The sequence below is a fragment of the Pipra filicauda genome, unplaced genomic scaffold (genome assembly GCF_003945595.2).
Source record: "Pipra filicauda isolate LSUMZ 115617 unplaced genomic scaffold, ASM394559v2 scaffold92_size2517590_pilon, whole genome shotgun sequence".
Classification (NCBI taxonomy): domain Eukaryota; kingdom Metazoa; phylum Chordata; class Aves; order Passeriformes; family Pipridae; genus Pipra; species Pipra filicauda.
In genome coordinates, this window is record NW_024105120.1 from 2,075,179 (window position 1) to 2,094,714 (window position 19,536).

The following is a 19,536-nucleotide window of genomic DNA, read 5'->3' on the forward strand; positions in this document are numbered from 1 at the left end:
AGTCATATCTTGCATTTACGTGAAACACAAATTGTTTATATGTTGGATTTGTGAATAACATGTTAAGTAAGCTTAAAGTATTAAATACTTAAATATTAAGTAATGTTTAAAGTCTGTAATGGGTAATTCTTGACCTTAATATTTTGTATTGTCAAATTAGTTGTTTAACATTGGGATTAATAATGTAGGTTTACATGCATAGGGTCCTTTTGTCTTTTGGCAAAGATAGGTATTTTAAAGAAAAAGGGTAATTTTACAAAGAGTAAATGAGCAGAGGACTGAAATGGCTCAGATGTAGAGTTGGTTCACAAGGTGCTGGTGCAGTGTGATGTATTAAACTGAGGTGTATTGTTTTGTATGTATCCTTACCTTGCATAAATCCCTCAGTCCCTGCAGTAATTCAGTGAGTGAATGACTTGTGTGCAGTCTTTCATAACTACATGTTTTATCTATTCTGAGTTTTCTGTGTTAAATTTCATTTGTGTCGGCATTTCAAATACTTTTTTTGGTTTTTTCTGTTATGTCTCCAATAAATACAGAAATGTATTTAGCTACAGAAAATTACTAGATACAGGAAAACTAATTATATAAAATCGTTATTATGTTAGAATAACATTGAGTAGTGGATTGGAAAAGTTTTGCAGACATATACATGATTTAAAAAAAAACTAACTTCTTAGTAGAAAAGTCTAGCAGGTTTTTGTAGATTAAAATGTGAGCAGCTTTGAGTGGTTTTATATCGTGTAACTGATTTGAAAGTTGAGGATATTAAGATGTTAGTTATATTTGTAGGTAACAGTAATTTGGAGTCACAAAAGTATGGTGAAAATCCAAAAAAATCTGGAGAATGCTTAAAAAATAAACTAGGAGATGGGTATATGAGGCTGAAGTACCACTACAAAACTGTCAAGTCTATGGTTTTGCTATAGTTTTAAACAGAGAAAAGCTCTATCCTACTCTTAGCCTGTAAATGAATTTGAAACAGCCTGGCACTAAAGTAGATGAAAGGTGTGTTGGATGGAAGGTAATAATTTTGACTTGGATGGTACAGTTGTCTAAGTATTAAAGCAAAGGCCTTGCAAGTAGTGGCAGTAGCATACAAAAAATAACCTGCACTGTCAGGATAATAAATAAATAAATATGTCTTTTAGCGAAGCTAATTTCTATCAGTATAACACTGTTCACAAAACTGGAAGTTAAAAAAAAAATAGCAGCCAACTTACTTTTTTTTTTTTTTTTTCATGAGCTGGTGAATGAAAGCCCAAAAATTTAGAACAGGAGAGCAAAGTGTCAAATGGGGACACATAACTCCATGGTGCTCCCACTGAGAGTTGGTCAGGCAGTTTAAGAACTGGCTTTGGGGTGCCTTTTTTTTTTTTTTTCCTATCTTTGGTGCTACAGTCCTTCAGCAGGGACTGCTTCTTCCTCCCCACTGCCCCTCAGTTGCTGGAGGTGCTTCTGGCCCAGTGGTGGGTGGGATGTCAGCATTTCTCCCTGGAGCAGTGCGGGACCCTCCAGCTGGGCACCGCTCTCGTCGGCAGGTGGAGAAAGGTGATTTGCAGAGAAAGGCAATTTGGGAGAGCAAGCTGGGAAGAGCAGACAGGCAGAAGAGAGGAGGAAAAAAAAAAAGGCCATAATTTCCACAGCAAGAGATATAATGGCATTTCAGCTAAATCTCCTGTATTTTTCCTGAGGGAAGCTTGGCAGCTATGTTTTTGAGGTTTGTGTGAATGAGGTCTACAGGCTTGTTTTGTAGTCATTGTGGCACTTGGACTTTTATAGTTTCTTTTTATTTGATTATTGTTGTAGCTTGTTATTTGAAAGATTATGCTTTGCATTTCTAAAATCTTCATTAACTACTTGTAGAAGCTTTTAGAATGATTTTCACATCTGAAAGAACCTATTTTGTTTCAAGAACACACAGAGAAAAACTGTTTGCCATTTAATTTACAATTTTAGCAGTTTTCCCCTAATAAATCTTCTCTAGATCACTTTGTTGAACTTTATCAATCAAAACCCTTTATGCTGATGGTTACAAATTGCTTTTAAGCCTTTCAAAAGAACAAATAGACAAGAAAAATTCAATTTTAACATCGAGAATCCTAACAGACTGGATTGATTTTTGAAAGGCTTCTTTCAAGAGTTAACAGTAGGAGATAGAGAATACTGTGAAACTAAGTGAGTTGTAAAAATAAATGGTGATTCAAAAGCAGCCTTTATTGGAAATGCCATCATTTTGAGATATGAAAATTATAAAGGTGCCTGTGTAGCTGTAAAGCTTTTTCTTTTCCTGCCAGTGCTGACACAGCTTTGCTGACTGTTGTAAAAGGGAAGTATGTACGTACAGGTTCGTGCTTTCTTGCCACCAGAAGTTTGGAGATCTGAGTTTCTGTGTGCTGCTGCTTTTTGACTTCTTTGATGCCCCCAGAATTTTGAGCAATCCAGAACAATTTCAGATGTTTCAGTGTATTTGCTTCAGTGTACACTGCACAACCCACTTCTGGAAAATACTCCTAGTTTTTTAATGACTTAGTTTGTAAATGGAATTGTTATCTTGTAGTGATAAACTGTAAAATGTTTATTGCTGCTTTAAAAAAACTGTACTAAAATCCTTCTATTAGTTCTTTCTTTAGCTTATGAAAAATGTGGTGAAACAATGACAGCAAGCTTTATCATTTACAATATGTAATAGATGGTTTTGTCTTCTGGTTGTAACTCTAACCATTATGATGCTGCAATTGGTGTGTACCTGAAGCAGCTATTCTATAAATAATTCCACATATTATAATTGCCTTGATATAGGTAAGTGACTTCCATTGATCTTAGTGACATAGATAGTGCAGAATGAGAAAAATCAATATATTATCCCCTCTGTATCAAGTGCTTGCCATTTACTTCATATTAAAATAATCTTCATAATGTTGCTGCCAGTTTCAATTCGTTTTTTGCAAGCATCAGTATTCTTATTTTTCTGTTCACCAATATGTGAATATTTCCTATCATTCAATGTTAACTCTATTCCAAGAGGCAGTAGAGAGACAAAACTGATTTACCCAAGTTCACTGCAGTATCTGTCACGTGATTCTACTTTTCATATATAGAGCTGACCACTGCCTAGAGGAGGATGGACCCTGGTGGGCAGCACAAAGTGAAGCAGTTCTGTAAAATGAATTTCATAGTTCTTTCCTTTTGTAAATTTTTTTTCTTTTCTGAACCTTTCTAGTTTTAATGTTTCAATGATAGGGTCCCTTTTGGAGACCATGGGGCAGTGAGCAACCTCAGAATCTCAGGTCTTTGAGCATGTTTCCAGTAAAGCCTCAAAAGTAGAAACAAGCAAATGAAGTGACGAATCCACTGACTACAGTGAATCCTTCACACTTTAAGCCTTAGCATCATTCTTAGCAGGGCACAATACCTGTCAGATATTTCTGACATTGAATACAAAATTTGACTCAATGTGGGGCACAATGTTTTTACTTGAAACTGCAGCTAAGGATATTTAGGGTTATTTTAGATAAATTGCCTATCAAAAATCTGATTGAAGCACAAGTACAAAGATTGCGTGGTCTGGGCAACAAGGTATTGGGCTTTTGATGGCCCGGTTATGAAGAAAATCTCTCCTTTTTAAAGAGCTGTTTGAGGACAGCTTTTCTTAAAGGTGTGTGGGTTGAATAGGAGGAATAGCTCTTTAATCAGGGACTTTCAGATGTTCTGGGTGCAAGCCATAGGTCCAGGCTGAGATGGACCTTGGCCGTGGAGGAGCCTATACCAAACACCAGCATTGTGATTGCTACATGGACTAGGAAGCAGGAGCAAAGGGAAAGGATGAAAGACAGGGGTCCACATGCAAATCTCTCCATGCCTTTCTTACATCTCCCAGCTTTCATCCGGCCCATGTGAGCTTGTGGCAATAGATGCAGCATGTGAGGGGTCACACAGAAGAGGAAGCACAACTTCTTCTCTAACCATTCCATTTTTCCTGCCAATCTGACCTTCTCCACCTCTTTTTTTTTTTTTTCTAAGAATGTTAGTGCAGTGTAAAAAAAAACTTTAAAAAGGAGAGCCTAACTTCCAATACAGATTTTTGCATCCTTCTATTACCCTTTAGAAACTTAACATCTGTATTTTTAGATGATTTGAATTAACTGATATATTGACAGAGGCCTGAACTTTAAGTAACAGTAAGGTCCAATTTTGGTGTATTGAACCACCATGAGTTTTATTTTCCAAAACTAAATTACTACCTTTTTTTAATAGCAACAGAGTGCAGAGGGAAACAAAACTAAATGGAGAGAGATGGTCACAAGACGTAATGAGAATCAATGCCATTGACACCTTGCTGGGGCCCTACAGAATAGTTCTGTTTCTGACTGTCCTTCTGGAAGGAGGAGGAAAATTGTAGACAGCCATTGTGGGCAGAGTATCAAACAGTAGGTTGAAAATGCTGCGTTAAATCTAAGGTTTTGTAATATAACTTCTCAATTTCACAGAATTGAATGTTACAATGTGTCTTTAAGGCAAATCTCTGGGTTTTAAAACTTAAACCAAACCAAGAAAAAAAATAAAAGAAGGGAAACCCATGCACTTTATTTAGTCTGTATCAGGCTCAGGAAGGTCATTGGTGAGGTTCAGGCTTCTACATGGGCAAGTTAAGGAAGTAAAACTGGCAGTTGTTTTTTAATATAGTCCCACACATTTTGTCTGTTTCACTGGGGTCAGATGTTTGAGTTCGTATTTTGAAAGGGAATGTTCCCCAGCTGACTACAGGAGTTTCAGTCTCCTGTACCTCGTTTTCCAACTTCTTCCCACGTACTGTTTTCGGGCTTCTTTCTGATCCAACACCCCAGTCAGAGTCCTGAGAACTCTCTCATGTGAACTTTCTCATCTTCCTCTTTTTCACTAATCTTGAATATTTCCCTCTGGTTACTCCTTCCTCCTTTGTGGCACGAGTGGCTGCCTTTGTCTTTCTTCTCATCTTCAGAGTCTGGGCACTGGTCTCAGGCACAACACAGAGGGAACCACAGAGCCAGTCCCCTGCCTCGTGGCTTTTGCTTCATATTATAGCGGTCCTTGTCTGCCAGGGAAAGGAACAGCAAGGAAAAGTGATGTCTAGCCCCTTGACCTTGCACACATTCAGCATATATCGAATCCCCAGAGCGTGTACCTGCTGAATTTTAACAAGACTTTGTTAGGAAGAGGTGATTTGAGAGTCTAGCAGGAGCAGGCTCTTACGGTAGTTACATCTCTCATATTTTTATTACCTTGGTGCAGAGTATCAAATCTTGCTCTTCAGCATGAAGGTACTAGTAATCATCTCAAAAAAAAAAGAAAAAGCTGCATTTTTTTCTTCTTTAAATGACATTGTAAGTTTGAATTTTCCCATTCAAAATGAACTAACAGTTGAAAGCAGAATTTTAATGGAAAGCGTTGTGTAACCTTAATTATAGTTACCTTTCCCTTGAAACCCGTAATAATATCCTTGGACTAATCCCTTGGGAGGAATGGGTGTTCAAGGTAAAACAGTAAAAACCTTTGCTCCTCTTGCAGAGAATATTTAGAGATGTGACTTATTCTACGTCCACATAGCAGACACTAAATGAGAATTTTGAAGTAAGTACTTAGTTTTCCTGTCAGTCCAAGGGGGGGAAGGTAGCAATCTGTATTGTGTCTAAATTTTTACTCCAGTGTTAGGTGGGTGAGTCCTTGAAATGCACCTGTTTTCTCCTTCAGTGACTGCTTAGGAAAGGTGGGTTCTTCAAGAATGTGCCAGGAAATTTTAAATACCAAGTAGGAAAATATACTAATGTATCAGTCACAGTATTCAATATTTTATTGTATTTAAAAAAAAAAAACGTTCCTTTTCCATTGAAAAAGAAAACTTTAGACCATGTTTGGGTTTTAGCTTTGTCACAAAAAACAAACTTGGATTCCCTGTGATCTTTGTGCTGAAGAGAATCCTTGACCTTTTATTTGAGGATGTGTGTGACGCAGTTCTTCAAAGAAGAACTGGATTTAATGGAATTCTGATCAAAAACTTGCCCTACTCTGAGTTCTTCTGTTCTCTTTTGTACTTTTTATTTCTCAGTGAGATACTGATAGGGTAAACAATCTGTTAACTAGCCCATATTAGTATTTGCCATACCTTGGTCCAAATGAGAGTATAGGAATTGAGCTATGTCTTTCCTCTCTGTGAATGATTTAATTGTTCAGTATAGACAGTGAGACAGGTGTATAATTAATTACCAGTGCACACTATGATCACTTAGTTTTCAAAACCCGCTGAACAAAAAGCCTTTATCCAATAAGTTTGCTTTCCCATTTAGTACCACGGTCTGTGTTTGGATCCTTAATAGTGCAGAAGTGAATTTAAACACTGCATGTTGATTAATTAAAAAAAAAGAAAAAAGGAAAAGGAAAATGCTTAGGCTCCTAAAAATCTCTTTAATGTAAAGTGTTTCTGTCACTTTTGCAATATATAGATTTACAGGACCATAGTTCTCCGGGATTTCACCTGCCATAGTTAACACAAATCTAGCTTGCAAGCAATCATATTACCCAAAAATATTGTCCGGGGTTCACTTTTGAGATTCTTCTGGTTGTCTATGAAAAACATCACTAATTTCCTCATTCATTTGGTGGTATTTTATTGCTTATTTAGAACTTCCATGAAAGACTAGGCCTTTCCAGGAATCAGAAACGAGATGTATTATAATCACCAGAGCGAGTTTCTCCCTATTATATTTCACTTCTATTAAGATTTTCTGAAAGAGTGTGAGGGAATTATTGTTACAGCTGAATTACTGTGGCTTTGACCACGTACAGCTAAATTTCTCAGGCTGAACAACACTGCCAAGTCCAAAATTTAGATAAGAAAGAAGAAGGAAATGAGACTAAGCGAGTAGTAATAACATACAATAGCTCATTAAAATTATCCCACGTGCTATCTCTTAAAGAATTATGGCCTCTCAAACAATATTCTTCTCAGAATAATATAACATGGGCAGGGAGAGCTCATGACTTCCTGCAGTCCCATCAGTCACTGTTGAGAAGTTGGAGGGGACACAGAAAGGAGTAGCAACCATGCTGCTGTTCCAGAAAGGTGGTTTTGTTGTAGAAGATTCTGCATTTCTTGGGGAGAAAGATGATGGTCAGGCTCCGGTTAGCTTATGTAGAAAGCAGGCAACAGACACTTCTAGTTTTATTTTTGCTCTCAGTTTAGACTCCCTTAATCCCTTCATAAACTTTCTTTTTTTTAGGAATGCTCCCTGCTCACATAATCATCTTTTCTCAGCCAGCATCCATGTTTCAATTTGCATCCCTTGGGATTCTGCACAGGCTCAATGCCAGCTGCCACCTCCAGGGGCCAACCTGGCACTGGCAGCGGGGCACTAATCCTCTGGTCATCCTGACATGTAGGGCCACCAGAACAGCCTGCACAGAGCTCAGAGCACTTTCCTGAGGCAGGATGGGCATGGCTTGTGGAGAGCCCGCTGATCGCCGAGGGCATGGGCTTCCATCTGGGTAGGTAAGGCGTGGATCAGCACATGGCTGTGTGGGCCAAATGCCTGTGCCTTGTGAGGGGCAGGATTGGGTTGGAGAGCCTCTATTCTGCAGGAGTACATGAGCTTTGCTCTCTGTCGTCTTCCTCTTGGGACAGTTCTTGGTTTGTCTTGTCTTTCCCTTGGGACGGCTCTTTGTCACTGTCACCTTCCCCTTGGGACAGGTCTTGGACTCTGTAGACTCCCCCTTGGGACCACTCGGTTGATGTCATCTTTCCTCTCTTCCTCGTGCCTGGCCAAGGCCCCCTCCTCAGTCTCTGCTGCTGGCAGGACTGACCCACTCCCACTGCCCCTGCCCACTGCCTGCTGAGGGCATCGGCTTCCAGCTAGCTGGGCCAAGGGCTGGGTGGGCAGCAGGGGCTGTGCAGGGCAGCTGCCTGGCTCTCTGCCCTTGCTGCTGCCACCTGCTCACTGAAGGCAGGAGAAGCTGCTGATGTTGACACCTCTTGTGCCTCGGGAGCAAGAGCTGCAAAATGCTCCTCTTCCTCGGGAGCTCTGGCCAGGGCAGCAGCTGCTGGCTTGGAGTCTGTGGCACTCACTGGGGCAGGAGAGACTCAGATGAGATGCTTCTCCTGCCGCCTCTGTGTCCATGCTACTGGGATAGCTGGGCCCCTCCTGGGGAGTAATATGAGGGTCCCAGTAGGGTCCAAGGGGATGTCCCAGGTGTTGTAGTTGACGACATCTTCCCTTGGGACACCTTTTGGTCTCTCCTGTCTTGTCCTTGGGGTAGCTATTTATCATTGTCATCTTTGCCTTGGGACAGCTCTTTGTCATTGTTGCCTTCCCCTTGGAACAGCTGTGGCTCATTGTCTTCCCCTTGGAACAGCTCTTGGTCTCTCCTGTATTCCTACTGGGACATGTCTTTGTCACTGTAGTCTTCCCTGTGGGAGAGCTCTCTGTCATTGTCATCTTCCCACTGGGACATACCTTTGTCATTGTTGTGTTCCGTTTGGGACAGCTCTTTATCACTGTCATCTTCCTGTTGGGACAACTCTTGGTCTCTCTGTATTCACCTTAGGACAACTCTTTCCTTGTTGCCTTCCCTTTTGGCCAGCTCTTGGTCTGCCTTGTCTTCCTCTTGGGACAGCTCCTTGTCATTGACGTCTTCCCCTTGGCACAGCTCTTGGTGTCCGTCATCTTTCCACTCTTTCTCCTCCTCAGCCAAGGGCCCACAACTGTTCGAAAAATTTGCTTCCAGCAACTCTAGCACCCTCTGATGACTCCATATTTCCTGCAGATCCTGGAGAATTGGGCCAGCTTTTGCGATCAGGGGTGGCCCATGCCCTTCTCCCCATGGGTGCCCCAAGCAATCAGGACAAGCAGAAGGTGGGCACTACTGCCCGTGGTGATGGTCATTGTCCTGCCCCTGGCAGAAGCAGCCAAGGATGCCACTGGCAGAGGAGGCTTCTTGCAGCTGGTACTGGCATCTTGTGCATGCCAGGATGCCACTGCCTGGCTTGCAGTGTCATCCTGTGTCCCCCTGGTACGGGGTAGTGACACCCTGTGCGTTGGGCTGTTCATCTGCAAGGGAAGCCGAGGGGAGAGGCTGCCTGGCTGTGGCCCTTTCTTCCTCCTGCACCTGCACCCCCTGCCTGTCAGCAGCTCTTGGGGTTGGGAAGGTCTCCTCCAGTCTCCCTGTCTCCCCTGGTCTCCCTACATATGTCTGATGGCCCCCAGTGTCCTGCAGGCTCTCTGGACAGGCAAGCTGTGGCAGCCTGTCCCCATGGAGGGATGAGGCCAGGCCCTGGCTGCCCTGTGGCACCACCTGAGGTCCACCTGTGGGAAAGAGGAAGCATGGGATGGAGGCAGCTGCTTTGGCACAGCTGCAAGCCTGGCCCCAGCCCCTCGTGAGGCCCCTAATGGGCACCCATGTCTAGTCACCTGAATTGCTTTTTGTATAAGACATGAGACAGTCTTGCATTCCATCTCCTTATTCTCTTCTATTGTGTGTTACGTATTCATAAGGCCACCTGGAACATTCTATTATAAAATTCTGCTTTCAAATAGTTATGGTCCTGTTGAACTTCAGCCACTGGATCTTAAATTTTCTAGCTTGTGTTTTTTTAGGGAAAGAATCTGCAAACAGGGCAAAATCATGTTGGAGACCAAAATAGAAAGACGTATTTTTTTCCCACAAATTTTACAACCATCCTTTGAGAAACTGTCTATTGTGTATGGGGGTTTTTTCCTTCTTTAGTCTGCTGCTCTGTTTCCTCTTTCCAGTGAGTTTTTCCCTGTTTGTTGCTCTCCTGCAGTATCACCTTGGTGTATGGTAGTTTGAAGAACTCTTTTGACAGTAGCCCTTTTGAGCTCAGTTGAGGGAGTTAGTTTTAGTAGTGGTTCCTAGCTGTTACTTTCTGTGGCAGCTCTGATTTGGTGGAGTGACGTTGGAGTGTCCTTAATATTATAGCAGCCACTGGCAAACTTTCACTGGCATAGCTGGCAGCAACAAGTTGTTTCTCAGTGTGTCCTGGCAGTACAAGTCCTAGTAGTTGTTTGCAGTGAACGACCAAAAGAGTTTCCCCTTGGATTGTTATGTGTTTATTATGTATTTCCTACTTCCACGATGTTATCTGTAGTTGGCTGGAACTACACCCAGTAACACAGCCAGCAGTATTATATTGTCATCCTGTTCTCTGGATCATTCAGAGATAAATTTGGGAGATAATTTTGGGAACTTGCATTCTTAATTGCCTAAGCCTCTACTATAGTCTGTGTGAATAGGAAGCATGTGTTTATAAGGAAGTTAGTGCAAAGGAAAGGCTGGAGTCCTCCCAAAATGCACAGCCAAATCACTCCCCAGTTGACTCCTACTGTTAGAAAAGTTGAAGTAGTTCCTGCAACCCTGGGACCTAGTGGTGCCGTAGTTGTACTGTGATTCTCAACATACCCCTAATACCAAAATCACTGGGCCCTGGTTTGGCTGTGCCTCTGCAGTGCTGTTCTTGTGCCCTGCTGTGGACTTACTTCCCTGCCATCTTACCTTCTCTCCCCAACCTGGAGGTTGCCACATGAGTATTGTCTTCCAGCAGTAGGAAAAGCATCTAGCTTTTCTCCTCTGTTGGAAATGCTCCTAATGCCCCAGGAAGGTGCCAGAGCAAGTTTCTACCTCTGCAGGGTCCTGTGATCCCAGGGAAGACTTAGCTAAGGTTAAAGTCCCTTAGACCAGGAAGGTCAGGGGGTGGGAAGGGAGTGACTGATCCCTGTATCTTCTGTCATGGGATGATCTACTTCAGGTATATGACCCAGCCTCCTAGCTGGGTTACCAGTTAATGAGGCAGAAGATACCTCTGCAAGTGTACTCAGAAGCCTCACTTATGCTTGTGTGAAAGGTTTGTGTAGTATATTGTGGTATTATGGATATGGCTGTTTTGGTTTTTTCCTTTTTAATCACTTATTTGTAGCTTTTTTTTATTCCTTAAAGGAGAAAATAACACTTTTGAGGGATAATTTAATAACTCTGAAAACATTCCAAGCATCTGTTTTTTTAATATAAACTCTATTATAGACAGGACTTAAGCTGATATACTGATGATACTAATACAGTTAGCTCACTGAAGGAATATGAGGTCAGGTTTGTTTCTCTTTTTAGGGTGGTTAAAAGTTCTCTGTATCCTTTCATGGCTTATAAACTTTCTTGAGGAATGATTGTCTGAGGCCAAACTGAAGGTTCTCCACAGTGTGGCATTTATAAGAAATCTTCTTTCTGCCCCTCTCATATACAAACATCACATGTAAGCAGCTTGATTTTCATGCTGCAGCCTCCCCCTTTGACTGTGTCTCCTGCAACTTGACTATGCATTTCCTTACTCTGATGAGAACATTGTAGTGTTTGAGGTTTCTTATTTAGCTGAACTCAGCCCAAAGAGGGAACACACAGGTGCATGTCCCTTCCACTCACACCAAGAATTAACATGTAACCTTTGCTTCTAGAGGAAGACAGGCTAAAAGGGCATCAGCTAATTATTATCAGCAGTACATCAATGAGATACACCTTGGTTTAAAAAGTAAATATATACTCCTCAGCCACAGACTCACTCCAGTCAGCGTTGTCAGATATGAGGAACTTGTTTAGATTACTAAAAAATTGAAATGATTAAGGAGTAATCTGACCATACAGTCACGTATTTGTAAGAAAGACCTTGCTGTAGGATCATCTGGTTAATAGTTTGTGTCTTGGCTGAACTGACAAGTCTGATGAAAATGTATCATTCCTGTCAAAGTAATGTTGATTTTTATATTCATTTTGCAAAAAACATTCCTTGATGCTCCAAAGTTGGTGATTTTTTTTTTATTTAAATCCTTTTATAACCCATTCATAACTGTTGACAGCAGAGCATCTACAGAATACAAAGTAATAAGCACAGAAAAGTTTGCAACTTCCAGCAAATTGCCTTGTGGTGGTGTGATAAGCAGAAGATGGGAGAGTTCACAGTAGGTTTTTGTGGAATGTTTTTCGTAATACATTTCAGCCAGGAAATAAAAATCAACACTTACTCTGGTTTGTTTTGGGTTTTTTGTTTGTTTTGGCTTTTAGCTCACTTAGTTTAACCAAGACTGACATGGTCTTTGTTCTAATAAAGGGCTAATAAAATGGCTGTTGCATTGAATGCCTCAGGAAAGCAAATAAAATGTATTAAATTGGCACTGTAGCAAAGGCATTATTGGCTGGTTTTGAAATTATCAAAGTAGCATTAGGCGAAGGCAAGCAGTTACAGTAATATCTCATTCTCAAAGGTGCATGAATTGATTCTGAAATTCCACAAGAGTCTGCTTTCATAATATTGCTTATAACTAGTTAGAATATTTATACGTGAGTTTTTAAAAAGTCTCTGACACATTCAGTGTTTGCTGTTTCAGCTTTTGTTGTCACCAGTGTGCACTGAGAATAAGTGCTGTCCTGCTTATATGTTGCTACTAGTTTATGTTGTTAGATATTTTTAAGATGTCTTCTCTGTCATTTAAGATCTTATAATAAAAAAATGTAACATAAGTTTGTTTCCTGAAGAAAATTTGGTAATTTCTAATACCTTGGAATTTCTTATTTGTATTGTATTCTTCACTTTCTCACCTCAACTGCTAACAAGCATATGTGCTAAATGCCTTTCATTTAATAATCACTAGTTAAATAATTAGAAATAGGTCAGGAGCTGAGATATGAGTAGATGTGGAAACACTTTTTAATGTCAAATGTTCTTGACTCAAAAAGACAATTGACAAGGAAAAGGTGAGATAAAGAAATGCACTCATATCTTTTTTCACTTTTAAATGGGAAAAAGATGGTATAGAGATGCCAGGTCACTTACAACAACACAGTCCTCTCCTTTGTTGGAAATTTAATGTGGATCTACTTTTTCTTTAAAAGAGTCTCTTCTCATAGGCTACTTTGCTTTAAATAAAAGTCCTATTACTGTGCTTGAGTGTGCAATAGCAATGCTTGTAAATGATATTTATTGGCTTACTGACAGTCCCTATTCTGCACATTAATAATTCACTTTTCCCACTCCTTTTTGCTAGTTGGGTTCATGCTGGCATACCACATGCAGCGACGCTGGCTGCACAGCTCAAGCCTCTTTCCCTCTTAGACACTCCTGAACTGATGAACAAACTGCCTGAGTGTTTATGGATAGTCCTCCCTCAGCAATATACTGAATAAAGTCCTCTCTTGCTTCCTTGCTGCATTGTTGCCTAGGGGAGAAAGTTGCTCCCTATGTCATCTTTTTCTTTTAAAAGTCTGCTGCTACAGTGGTCTTATCAGCAAATTTGCAGATGATCACTTTATATATAGTTTGACATTTCTGTTACACAGATAACATCATTTGCCGTGTGAAGATGCTATTTGAATTTATTCTTAAAGTGAACTAGCACATGTTGGGCCACTGTGATGCCGTTTATTTTCCATTTTGTGCAATGGAAGTGGCCCAAGATGTGCTGCCAAGTAGAGGGGTTTTCTTTTGGGTTCTGTAGGATTGTTTTTTTGCCCTGTTAACTTGCCTTGCTGCATTCTGTAAAGGCTGTCTTGTCTTCTTGTTGCAACTCTCATCCTTTTGCTCCTTCTCAGAGGGAAAATTACATTGTTTCTTAAAATCACAGAATGGTTTGGGTTGGAAAGGACCTTAGAGGTCATGTAGTTTCAACCAGCTGCCATGGGCAGGGACACCTTCCACTAGACCAGCTGATCAAAGCCCCATCCAACCTGGCCTTGAACACTTCAGGAATGGGACTTCCAGAAGTCCATGAAGCCCTTAGTGTGGATACAGATGCTGACTTTGCTCTACAGAGGTATTAGGATATTCTTTTGTGGCTGTGGTTATAGTCTATCTGACTGTAATTTGCATAATTTTAATCTAGTAGATTAAAAGACAATAAAATATTTTTCTGGAATCATCTTTTGGTGGTGCCTTGAGAAGGCAGCATTGCACACATCAAAGTTTTGCCTCCCATGTATGTTGGTGTGTGTGGCAGTGCACATGATATGCACATACAAATGTAATTACAATCAAATTAAATCTAGAAATGTAGGAATTGCTCTGTTTGTTTGTCACATTGCTCTTTACTTATGTGGCCTAATGAAGTGAATTATTTTAAATGGCTTACAAACTTTAGAAATATTTTTCCAAGATGGAAAACTATTTTTATTTCCATATCACTGTGGTTTCTAATTGTTTTGCATGCTTTGATTGGCAATTAAAATGTAGTTAAAAGACTTGAGACCCTCATGTTCTGGGTTGCCCTGTTGGTTTACTATCTTCAGGTGAAGATACTTGTTTGTAGATGAAGATTTTTATGAGATAGAAGTGCTACGAAAATGTGGTCACTTCATATAATGTGAGAGAACTATTCTTGATTTTCAGTGAAACTTCAGTGCACTAACATTTTTAAAATCAGACGCTGTTTCTCATTTTCAGAAGAAAGGTATTCACTGGCAAGAGGGTGCTGAGCACTGTAGTCTAGAAAAGTATTTGTAGTCTTAAGTGATTTTTTAAAATTATTTTGTGACAAGTGTATCTCAAATTTTATGTTTTCTATCCCAAAGGCAATCATTCTTCCTGCTGTCACAAAGAATCTCCTCCCGTGCAGCACAATAGGGATGACAAAACTCATTTCAGTCTCAATTTAAGTTTAATTCCAAGGTGAAACTTGCAATGAGGCAATAATGAAGTTGAACACACAGTTTAGATTATTTCCTGCATGCTTATACAAATGCTCAGACACAGTACAAGTATTTTTCATACATGATTCTGCTGAGACTGTTTGTCTCTTGAGCAGATGAAAAACTGAAATTTTCTGCTCTGCTTGTTGTTATAGTTGGTATAGCAAGACCATTTGGAGTTCAGCTCTTAGGTTTGAATCAGAACTACCTAAATACATACCCAAAAGAAGAAAAGACGATCATTGTGACTACCACAATGAGATAATTTTAGGAAATAATGAGTTGATAAAGCAAAGAGACCGATCCTCTGAAACAAAGAATGATCAAAGAAATTAAAACCATTCTGAAAGCAAAACTCAAACATGTTTTAGAATCCCAGCTGTGCAGTGCAGTGAGTACTGTGCTGATGACATCCACCATCTCCCTCAAATTCTTTGAATTTGGACATGTATGTCTTTTCTAAAATACTGGCTTATGCCCCACGTGTTTAATACACTCATGGACAAACAGGCTTTACCTGAAATAAATAATAAATAACAGAGAATGAGCTCTAGCAAAGAACTACACCAGCAAACAGTGACTGGAAATTTGCCATCAGAGGTCTCTGGTGAGCCCTCTCCCATCCCCTGCTCCAGGCAGTCCCAGCAGCTGTATGACAAGCACAGAATGGAATGCAGGTCTTTATGGTGCTGTGACCGGTCCTTCCTCGCCGCTCTGTTCACCACTGACAGTCCACACCAAGAGTTAAGTTGAAAAGCACCTCTCCCAGTGCATTCAGCTTTTCTAGGCGCAGCTGAGGTATCAAACCTTCCCAAATGGGGCTTTCTGTAGTGTGGATTTCACCCATCTCTGTGGTAACGTGCAACCAGATGGGATAATGAGCCCACACTGAGGTAGCAGAAGTCAAAAGGCCTTTTTTCAGACAGGACCAATACCTGATATTACTGTGGGCTGCTTTATGCAAATACTGCAGCTGCGTTATTACTGCACTACAAAATGCATTAGGCATTCTATTCCCATTGTAAATGAAGCAATGTGTTACCTCAATAGCTACTTTTGAAGCTCTCTGCAACCTAAAACAGAGATGTTAAAATTATTGGAACTAAATGAATCCCCTCTGAATTGTAATCCTTGAATAGAGTAGGAATTTTTTAAATTGTTATTAATTATTTAATAATTAATTTTTTAATTATAAGGTTTATTAAATAAAATACATATTACAATGGAGAGAAAACAGTAAAGTGGTCTTATATGGCAAAAATAAAAACTTGAAACTTGCTATCCATACTCCACTGGGTATGGAATGCCAAAAGAGAAGTAGAAGACATTTAATCTTGTTGCAAAGCTTAATGTTCTGTACCACATTGTAATGGAGCCCAAACCAGACAATTGCTTGCTCATAAATCTTTTTTTTTTTGTTATTATTTTATTCACATTATAGAGAAAAATCAAGACTGGCCTTCAAAAATACTCTGTTGTCAAGTGAGCTTGAAAGTTTATGTTGTCAGCCATCATGTTCAACCATATTTATGGTGATGGAGAGAAAATCTGAGGCTTGTGTGGTTCATTTTTTAAGCAGTGCAGTGGCAGTGCAAGTACAGGCTGGAGATCATAAAGCTCTGTGAAGATGGGGGAAAAAAACCATTGGGCAATAAGCCATTGGAGAATTTTTTTTCCAAAGCCTGTTGAATTCAGTGCAACACTTACACTCTTATAATCAAGCTGTTTCTATCATAAAACTTTAGATACCTATCGTATGATTGCCGAATCAAGGATTCATGTTCCCAGTACTCTCCTGGGGGGGATGGTCAGCTGCCTGATTTAGAGGCTCTGAATTATCCTGTGGATGTTCTGTAGATGTGTGGAAAGCCTGGGCTGCTAAATTTGGCACCCAGTGACTTGCTGCTCTGGGTTAGGAAGTATAAGATGTGTTGCCTTTTGAAGGAGTTGGATCAGATCTTGGAAGTGTATTCTGTAGTTAACCTAGTAAACAGCTGAAGGTAAAATGAAGGGAGGAGGGCAAAACTTAGCACTACGAAGATTTTGCTGGCATCAGCACACTACCTGTTCTGCTTTTAAACATAAACTTGTCACTAGACACTAATTGATTTTTTTTATCCTAAGGTCAAGGAAGCCAGAAGTTACTAAAACAAAGAAATGTGTAGGAAGTTAAAAGGGCACTGTTAAATTGCTGTTTAAACTTCAGCTGCTACAATATATGGGCTGCTTTCTTTGTTTGTCTGCTCAGTTGGTATGATGCAATAACTACTGCATGCTTTGAAATAAAGGGTAAAAGTCTACTTTTGTTACTTTCCTTTTTTATACAGAGAGCAGTAGCCATTGAGCAGTGTAATTATAGTGCCCTTGCCCTAAATTTCTGTTTATTTTTGTTTATAAACTTTTTAATTTGATAACTCTTCTGGACAAAGGTACTTCAGTTTACATAATTTTGACAACACTGAATTCTGCAAATATTTAGCCATTTTAAGTAGATAGATATGTAGAAGTTGTTTTTTCAAAACCTGTTTCAGTAAATGTTGCTCTAATTTTTCCACCACTGTGAGTTGATGTATTTATTTTTGAAAAAGAACTTATTTATAGTCAGTATTCCTTTGTAACAATATACAGCTAATTGTTTGAATGAATGGGATGAAGCTTTCTAAATAAAGTATGTCCTCTCTAGGGAAGCAAATGATTGGTAGATAGCTCTTTCCTTGTCCTCAGGCTGTTTGTTACTCCTTCAGTTGTTAATTATTCTGTACTTAAGAAAACCATTATTTTTCCCCTGAAATTTCAATTATCTGTGAGCAATTCCAGTTTAGGATGGATTATCATATTTTACATTTTCTACAGCGTTTCTGCATGTGTTTCATTACTGTGTACCATACCTGGGAAAATGTCATTTATTATTTCATGCACCAAAATACACTTGTCTGACAAGTGCAGTTGCTGGTCTGCACTCACATACCTTTAGTTTTGTTTGAGTCTCAGATCTGCCATCATTAAGGATTCACACGAGGAGCAAAAGCAAGGAAATTTAGTTCAGGGCATTTTTGCTACTTGTTTACTTTAATCACACTGTAAAAGACTAGGAAGGGTATTATTAACCATGTGGTACATAAACAGTCCCAAGCCAACACTCCCGTGTGTATATCAATGAGATAACAAGAGACACTTGTAGCTTGGCAGTGATAATTTTTTTAAATTGCTTTTGCTGTTTAACTGCAGCTCTCGTGTTTTCTTGATTTTATTTAAGCTGGCAACAGCAGAGCATTAATAACATATTATAGAGTTTATTTTTAACAAACACAGAATTAAATGCTAATAAAAAGAGACAAGCATGATTCCAGAATGCTTCCCATGCATAGACTATGCTCCAATGAGATGATGTGAAGTTGATTTAGTTTTTAATAAAGGTTAATTGAGAGTAAAGCTATGAGAATGGTTGAGATCTTTTAAAAAAAGAACATTGAATACCTGTCCATATTTATTTGTGTTCCTGGAAGAGGATAATTTAAGCACTTAAAAAGTCTTGGTCTCTGCTGCACTCTTACTGTGCTGTGCAATAAATGTATTCTAAAGAGGGAAATTGTTTAGTTACTAGAAGCCTGTAAGTGCTGTCCAACAGCCACAGAAATGCAGCATTAACTAAAAACAAGGAGAGCAGCAGCCTGCTCAGACTTTTTTTGTATGGTGGCTGTGCTTTTTCATAGTCCATTGGCCATGAGCAAGTCCTAGAGAGGACTGTGAGTGCTGACACTTCTTACCTACCTGGAAATGCAGTATCATTCCCAAGTTAATGTGGGATGAGTGTGCTTACAACATAATTGAAGGATATTGCCATTTATTAGAAGTTAAAAAGGAAGCAGAATTCCTTACGGCCTGACATTCTAACAGGAATTTGGGAAGGATGAAATGTTTCTAATTAACAACCTGTGTGCACTGTAGATTTTCGTATGAGCCTCTGGCTCAAACACCTGAGGCATGTGAACAAGTGTTCCTGTTTTTCCTAGTGAAAACATGAGCAGAAACATGAGTGATACCAGGATATAATGTGAGTCAGACTTGACTGTGTTGAGAACTGCAATTCTTATAAAGAGAGTGTAAAACTGGAGGTGCTGAAATTGCCTGCAGCACAATCTCATTCAATGTTGTGTTCTAAGAACACAAGTTATTTCCAAAGACAGGGGGGTTCTGCAAAATTGGAGCAATGTTTATCTAAAATGGAAGCACCATGAGATGATGAAACAATGAAATGTTTCTTAAACTGTTTTCCTTCCAGCATGGAAGATAACTAGTGAACATAATAGAGTAGAAAAATGTACTGTAGACAGAGATAACTCTCCACTATCTCAGTGAGGGAAGATTTATACACTTGCTACCTTCTGTGTCTCATCCTGGGGAGGGAGGGAGGGAAGGAAGGAAGGAAATACTCCAGTATTGCTACTGGCTTGCTGCTTCTTCAGGTTTTCCACAATATCATGGAAGTTTCCAATTTTGTTTGGAAAAATGTTTGTATTTTTCATAGTAAAACACCCTCTTTTCCCAATTACAGGCATTCTTAAAATAGCATGCCTTCTGCTTGCAAGTGATTGCTATTACCACCATTAGTGGAAGGCCCCATTGCTGTACTGCTTTGCAGTTGCATCAATAGCTTGCTGAACATATTCTTGGGAACATTTATACTTAGAATATCTGTGTCCCAGTGACTCCAAAGTTTAGGGAATTGGTGGACTTCTGTAGATATTCCCAAGGCGTTGTAGCGATAACTCTGGTGAGAACATTTCCTCACCAGTGATTGTGTATTAGAGACAACACAGTCTA

The 19,536-nt window shown here is 39.8% G+C and overlaps 1 protein-coding gene across 7 annotated transcripts in view; it reads left to right on the forward strand.

Moving 5' to 3' along the window:
* Positions 1-19,536, forward strand: part of INPP4B (inositol polyphosphate-4-phosphatase type II B) — a 371,943-nt gene that overhangs the window by 336,365 nt on the left and 16,042 nt on the right. The gene's annotated exons all lie outside the window — the stretch shown is intronic.